The sequence below is a fragment of the Mustela nivalis genome, assembly GCF_964662115.1.
Source record: "Mustela nivalis genome assembly, contig: HAP1_SCAFFOLD_1032, whole genome shotgun sequence".
Classification (NCBI taxonomy): Eukaryota; Metazoa; Chordata; class Mammalia; order Carnivora; family Mustelidae; genus Mustela; species Mustela nivalis.
In genome coordinates this window covers 60704-67525 of record NW_028135632.1, presented here as the reverse complement: position 1 = coordinate 67525, position 6822 = coordinate 60704, and positions in this window count along the sequence as shown.

Below are 6822 nucleotides of genomic sequence, written 5' to 3'. Positions count from 1 at the left end.
CTCACTTTATAGATGAGGAGGGTGAGACACAGAGAGGTTGTAAATCCGGGTTCTCTGACTCCAGGACAAACAGTATGTGAGCCATGATGTGGGGCAGGGAGGTGGGTGAAGGATGGCGGTGCGGAGGAAGAGGGGCCGGTGAAGGCGAGAGAGATCGCACCCTTGGGCACATTTCTGTTCCCTAGTATGAGCCAATCTGGGGAAGAGGACCCCTCTACACCCATATCCACTTCGGTGTCTTGATGAAGCAGGTCAGCCTTGGCCCAGTCCTGGAACCGGGGACGCTTGTTCTTTGGTGTTGAACCCCCATCTCCTTGCATGCGGGCATGTTGGCCTTGCGGTAGAAGCATCAGGAAGAGAAACAGAAACCTAGGAAAAGCTGATGAGACAGGTTTGTCTTTCTCAGAGGTGTTATTCTGAGCAAGCTAGACAGTAGCCTCAGATCCATCCCAGCACCGAGACCCCCACCTCCACCCCTCTGAGATGCATTCGTGTGGGCATCTGTCTGACCAGGCTCTGGGGGGCTGAGCCGGCTCCCAGCATGCACGCCTGTGCAAGGGAGGGATGGAAGTTCACCACCATCACTCACCACCTACCTGGCACCAGCATCAGCTGGGTGTGAGCCTGACCACTGGCCACTGCTCTGCTTTCCCGTGCTGAGACTCACAGCCGAAATCAGTTGCAGGTGGGGCACCAACCAGCCCCCAGACCAGTTAGGAGAGCAGGGTCTGTGCTGAGACTAGACACAAGTCTGGGAGCACACAACCTTCTCTGTCCACTTCTGCTCTGCTCTTTGCACATCTGCCTGCTGGGCTTTCAGGGGCCAGGTGTGGGCATGGGTGTGAATGTGAGTGACCCTAGTTAGTTTGTCCTATGTGCAAAATGGACTCCCGTGCATGCCTGACCCGGGTGCACACTCAGCTTCTGTGGCCCATGTCTTGCTCCCTGTCTAATGGATGCAGGAGGCTGTTCCTGCCCCAGAGCCAAGGCCCAGGGAGGAGCCATCATGTGAATCTGTGGTTGGGACACAGTTTGGAGAAGGTACCAAGGCTCAGTGGGGGGCTGACCAGAAGCCTTCAGCCCTGAGACTGCTTTTGAAAGACAGTCCCCTCCACTCAGTTCTTCTCATGTTTGCCTGCACCTGTTCACGACCCTTAGGCCTCCTAACCCCCGACTTTTAAAAGGTTTGGGAAGGGAAGGCTAGGGACGTTCATCTCTAGATCTGACAAGGTACCATGTCGTTTGTGGAGGGGGCCTCCCTTCCCTTCTGCAGGACCACCCCTGACTCACCCCTGACCTCTTTCATCCCGAACAGGCCCACAGTGGTGAAGGACAGGCACTGAAGTCCCAGCTCCGGCCTTCCAGTGTGGGACCCAGCTGGCAAGGCACCAGGCTAAACCCACGGCTGGAGCCGGCTCTGAGCTACTCTCTGGCTCCACCTCTCCCGGAGGGCGGGGTGGGTCTTCCTGAGAAGACCATGACTGGGTTAAACGCTCCCTGCAGGACCCCTTCTCCTCCAAGGGCCACTCCATGACTCTCAGGAGACCCCCTTCCTGGACTTCGGCTAATCAGTTCACCCCTTCCCGCACCCCAACTGTTTCCCTCCCGTTCACGGGATCAGAGCCTCTTTCCCACAGGGATGAGGCATCCTTAGTCCTGGACAGTATACGCTCTGCCCATCTGTGCCCGGTCGGCATCTGGTAGCCCGCACGCTCCTCCGCACTTCTGGCCGGAGCCAGAAGGACAGAATTTTGGCTCTAGAATCTCCTCCAGCCCGGAATTCAGGTCTGGTGGCGCTTTGGGGAACACAGGTGGGATCAGCGGCCAAAGCCCCTCCTCCCGCCCTCAGAGGCCCGCCCCTGACTCCCTGCGGCCTCGGCGGCGGCATCCGGCATCGCTGCTCGCGGTCCCCCCGATGGGGGCCCTTTGCCGCTGGGCTGAGGCCGGAGTCGCCGCCGCCGCTGAAGCCGCCGCCGCCGCCGCCGCCGCCGCTGCCGCCGCTGCTGCTGCCGCCGCCGCCAGCGAGGGGGAGGGGGGTCATAAATAACCCGCGGGGCGGCGCGGGCCCTGGCGGTGCAGACGGTGACCCGAGACGTCCCCGGGGAGCTCGGGGGCAGTCTGTAGACCCTGCTGCCCCCAACCCAGGGTCGGCCAGCCTTGACCTCCTCTTCTGGAGCTCTCTGACCCCGTCTACAACTGGCCCTCCCGCCAGAAGCCTCCCTCCCATCCTGGAGGGCCTGCTTACCCCCATCCCCAGACTGTGCCCCTTTGAGCCCCTTCTTGTGCATTCCCTCACCAGTCCATCATTTACTAAACACCAGGTGTGGAAGCCCAGGAGAGGGTTCCAGAGGCCGGGCTGGGAGTAAGGCAGGGTGTGTTCCGGAGCTCGCAGGTGCATACCCCCCCCCCCCCCCCCCCGCGCCTTGGTGTGGATGGCAGGTGCATACCAGGCCGCCCCCTCCGCCTTGGTGTGGCTGAGCTCCTCCACCGTGCCTGGCACGGCGGGCAGGAAGGCAGGCAGGGGCAGATGGGCTGGTCTGTGAGGAGGTGCACGTGCCCCAGTGCTCAGGCAGGCCCTGAGAGCCAGCCACAGATGTGTAGAGTCTCAAAAGCACACGCAGCAGCTCCCAGAGCTGCACACACAGGACAGGGCCGGGCCCAGGTGCTCACTTCTTGACCGCAAACATGGACACACAGTATACGCGTCACTCACACCACAGCCAGGGTGAAAGGCACCCCAAAGTCCTGTGCACAAGCACACAGGCCTGCAGCCTGAGCCCCAGAAAGACAGCAGGGCTGGGGCAAGGGTCTGGTTTAGGAAGGGTTAACAGAGGGCAGTGAGGAATCAGCTGGGGCTCCCTCAGGCTCTGGGCAAGAGTGGCCAGAGCTTCCAGGAATGTGTCTGCTCCTAGCTGCAGGCCAGACAGGGGGGGCTGCAGGCCACCGGGCTCTGTCTGTTCACTGACCTTAACATACGCTATTTAGAGGAGCAAAGACATAGACCTGGGGTTAACCTTCGGTTCCCCCGTGGGTGTGCAGACTTGGGGCACCCACAGGGCCCACGCTGCCAGAGCATGGTAACATGATACTCGCCTGCTGTGTTACACAGATGCTCACACACACACACACTCTCTCAGACACACACACAAACGACACAACTGAGCTCAAGGCGCAGGGTGAACTGGGTACTCTGATGTACAGAGGAGGTTGTTGGTCTGGGAACACGGGCAGGAGTCTGGCTGCCGCCGGCTCTGCAGGTCTGGCCCCTCTTGAGGAGGAAGGACGACCCCCACTCCCCGGCATCCCGGGGGACAGAGAGCTGCACCTGCTTCCCAGCAGCCTGCCAGGCGCTGCGGGCCCTTTTGGGCCTGGGTTGTGCTAGGCTAGGCTGACCCAGGCGGTAAGGAGAGCAGACTCTGCTGTGGCTTGAGACTTGGATCCTCCTGGCCGGCCACAGAGTGACCTAGTCTTCTCTGCCCTTCTTTGGACCTCAGCTTCTCTGTCTGAAAATGAGATAGCGACACAAAATCTGTGGGTTCCCTTTGGCCCAGAGGAGTGCTGTCAGGGTGAGATGTGGCAACAGGTGCTCTGGTCCACACGGTGAGGCAGACCTGATACGCCCTGGATGCTTTCTCCATAAATGGGCCCAGAGTGCTGGACCAGGGGCAGCTTCACCGTGAGGTGGGGCCGAGCAAATGGCAGGAACAGTCTTCCAGGGCCCCTAGGGACAAGACACTCTTTCCCAGTGAACGGGCATGAGGGCTGGTTTCACCCCGGTCTCTCCCTTGGGACATTGCTGCCTGGACATGGCTTGCGGTGGACACGGGGTTGGGAGGACCCTCGGGGGCAGCTGTTGCCCTGCTGGGCGGTTGTGGTGCTCCAGCCCCATGGGGTCCTCATCCCTCATGGCACGACCCTCTGCAGCACCGGTCACCCTCTCCTTCAGAGAGCAGGTCAGGGAGATGACCGGAGTGGAGGAGCAGAGCTAGGGTACAGCCCGTGGACTCAGCTCCAGTCCCATGACAGCCCTAGGTCTCAGGAATGAGCCGGCAGGGGCTGAGTGTGACCTGAGAGTGTAGGTGTGCTCGTGTGGGGCTTGAGCGTGTACCTGTGTCCTCGTGTGAGTCCTTCCTGTGTGCTCATACGTGACTGTGCTTCCCTTCTCCGGTGACCACCGTCCTGCCGTCCACGTTGGCTCACACTCACGTCGGCTCACACTCAGCCTTGATCCCACCTGAAGGCCTTAGGGATCGTGCTCCTCAGTGTGGGGGTGTAGGCCCTGGAGGCTCCCTCCCGACTTGGCTGGTAACATGTTCCCTCGATGTAGTCCCTCTGTATGGTCACTCGTCTTGGCCTGGGCAGACCTGTGCGCATCGGGAACCTACCACAGTCCTGATGGAGACTCCATGGTGTGCCATCCTCCAAGTCCTAAGGCAGTGGTCGGCCTGCATGGGGGACGTGGGTGTTGCGGGAGGAGTGGGCTGGGCTGGGGGAGGGGCTTCGGAGTCCAGCGTGATGAACACGATGGGGTGGCACCGGCTCAGGGGGGCTCTCTGCCAGGGCTGCCGGGTGGAAGCCGAAGGAGGAGAGGGGACACTCGGTGGGGGGACCGTCAGCACAGAAAGCCTGGAGGCAGAGGGAGCCTGGAGTGAGGGCTCAGGTGGTGGAGGGCTAGGAGGGCAGGTGGCTACAGCTGCCCTCTCCAGGCCCAGCTCTGAAAGCCTCCCAGGCTGTGTGGGGACTCCAGCCCGGCCCTCCGAGCCGCCGTTTGCACGTTGGACTTCCCGCTGAGCGTGAGCTCCCTATGAGCGGGACTTTTGTTTCCTGACATGCCCCCATGTCAGCCTTTGAGGGCTGCATACAGGCCTCTGTCCTGCTGAGGCCCACCCAGCCCAGGCTGGCTTCGCTGGCCTGGGGCAGCCCTATCCCTGCTCACCTCTTCTCGAAGCACCTGTCCACTGGGCTTCGGCCCAGGCGGGACTCCGAATACCCTCTTCTTCCCAGACGTTTATTAAGAGTTTGGCCACAGGCATCCTCTTCATCAGACAGAGAGAGAATGTTCTCAAGCCTCGTGGCAGGGCGCCATCCACTATGTTCCAGCGGGACTGCAATTCTGCACCTGCCCACATGGGGAGGAGGGGTGGGTGGTCTGGGTACCACCGTCAGGGTCACCAGGGAGACCAGCAGTCGCTTTGACAGCACTGATTTGTCACATCAAGGATTTTCAGAAGGAGCAAGCTGAGGTGGTCAGTGAGTTTTACTGTTTCACAAGTCCAGCCCAGGCTGGCTTTTTGAGGTCACTGACTTAGCCTGCCGCCATGCAAATCCTGGTCCTTGACAATGGGGCCATTCCTCCAAGGACTGGTTGAGTTGGCGATATCCCTGTGGGAGGTACTGAGTGCACTGACATCTTTGTGAGCGTCTGTCCGAGTGTGAAGTTTCATATGTATATTTTTTTATTTTTGAAGATTTATTTATTTTGACGGGGTTGGGGGACAGACAGAGAGGGAGAGGGGAAGCAGACTTCTCGCTGAGTGGCGAGCCCGGTGCGAGGTCCATTTGCACGTCCTGAGATCCACCTGAGCTGAAACCTAGAGTCAGACGCTCAACCCACGGAGCCACCCAGCTGCCCCTGGTGTGAGGGCTCCTTTATTACTGCCCCTGACCAAGTCCTCCGTGGGGTCAGCGCACCTTCTGTGCTGGTGTCTCTGGTTCCACAATGGAGGGACCTTGCGCACTGTGCCATGAGAACGGGAACTCTGTGACAACCAACCTTCCAAAGTTAGGCACGGTACCCCAGGGGCAGTTTCAGCAGTGGGTAGGCTGAAGAGCACAGCCTGGTATGGGCTGAGACCCTGAGCAGAGCCCATTTGCAGAGGCCAGACCCGAACCTGCCTCCGGCCAGTGAAGAGAAGCAATTCCAGGGCTTCGTCCAAGGCCACGTCCTGGCATGTTCTCCCGGGCATTTAACAAAGTCCCAGGTCAGTGCTTGGGGGCTTCCCACCTGCAGACTGGCCAGGCTGCTTGAAGGCCCAGGGGGAGTGGGAGCTGAAGAAGCCTATGGCGAGACTGGGCTGGTCTGAGGAGGTTTTTACCTCCGTGTAGCAGAATATGGGCATCCCCAAATGTGGGGTCCTCAAGCCCTGCTCAGGACGAAGGAGCCTGACCCTTATGCTCTGCGTACGTGTGGATGCTAACAGACGTCAGCATGCTCTAGAGCCCTTGCAGGAGAACAGACAGCGCATTCTTCCAGACCGGGTGGCCTTGCCAAAACCCAAGCCTGCCACATGCTGGCTGTTGAGTGGCAGCGTGTCTAAGGTCCAGCAGGTACGTGTGGGCCCCTGAGCTCCTGGGGCCTCAGAGACTCGGTGGGTGGTACGTGACTGGTAAGGGGCAAAGCCAGGACTCCTGCTGGGTCCTCCACCTTCCAGCTGGAACACAGCCCTTGGCAAAATCGTCAGCTTCCGCTTGATACCCTGTTTTGGCTTCAACACGCTGAGATTTTTTAGTGCTTCTAGTGGATGCCTTGCTGTGTATTAGATGAGGGGCCCTCGTGGTCCCACGCCCTGAGACCGTTTCCTCAGATCAGCCTCACCTCTCATTCCTGCCTCACTCACCCCTGCAACGTATAGGCTTGAGGGATAGATGGTTGGTGGGTGAATGAGTGGTGACGGGTGACGGCTGAGGGGCTGGGTTCGACCCTAGGCACTCTTCTCTTCCACAAGTGCTTCTGTGGTTCCTTCTCAGACTATGACCCTGAATCTCTAGCTTCGGTCCAGACACTCAGAAGTCTATAGCCTGCCCTAGGCACCCACCCCGCAG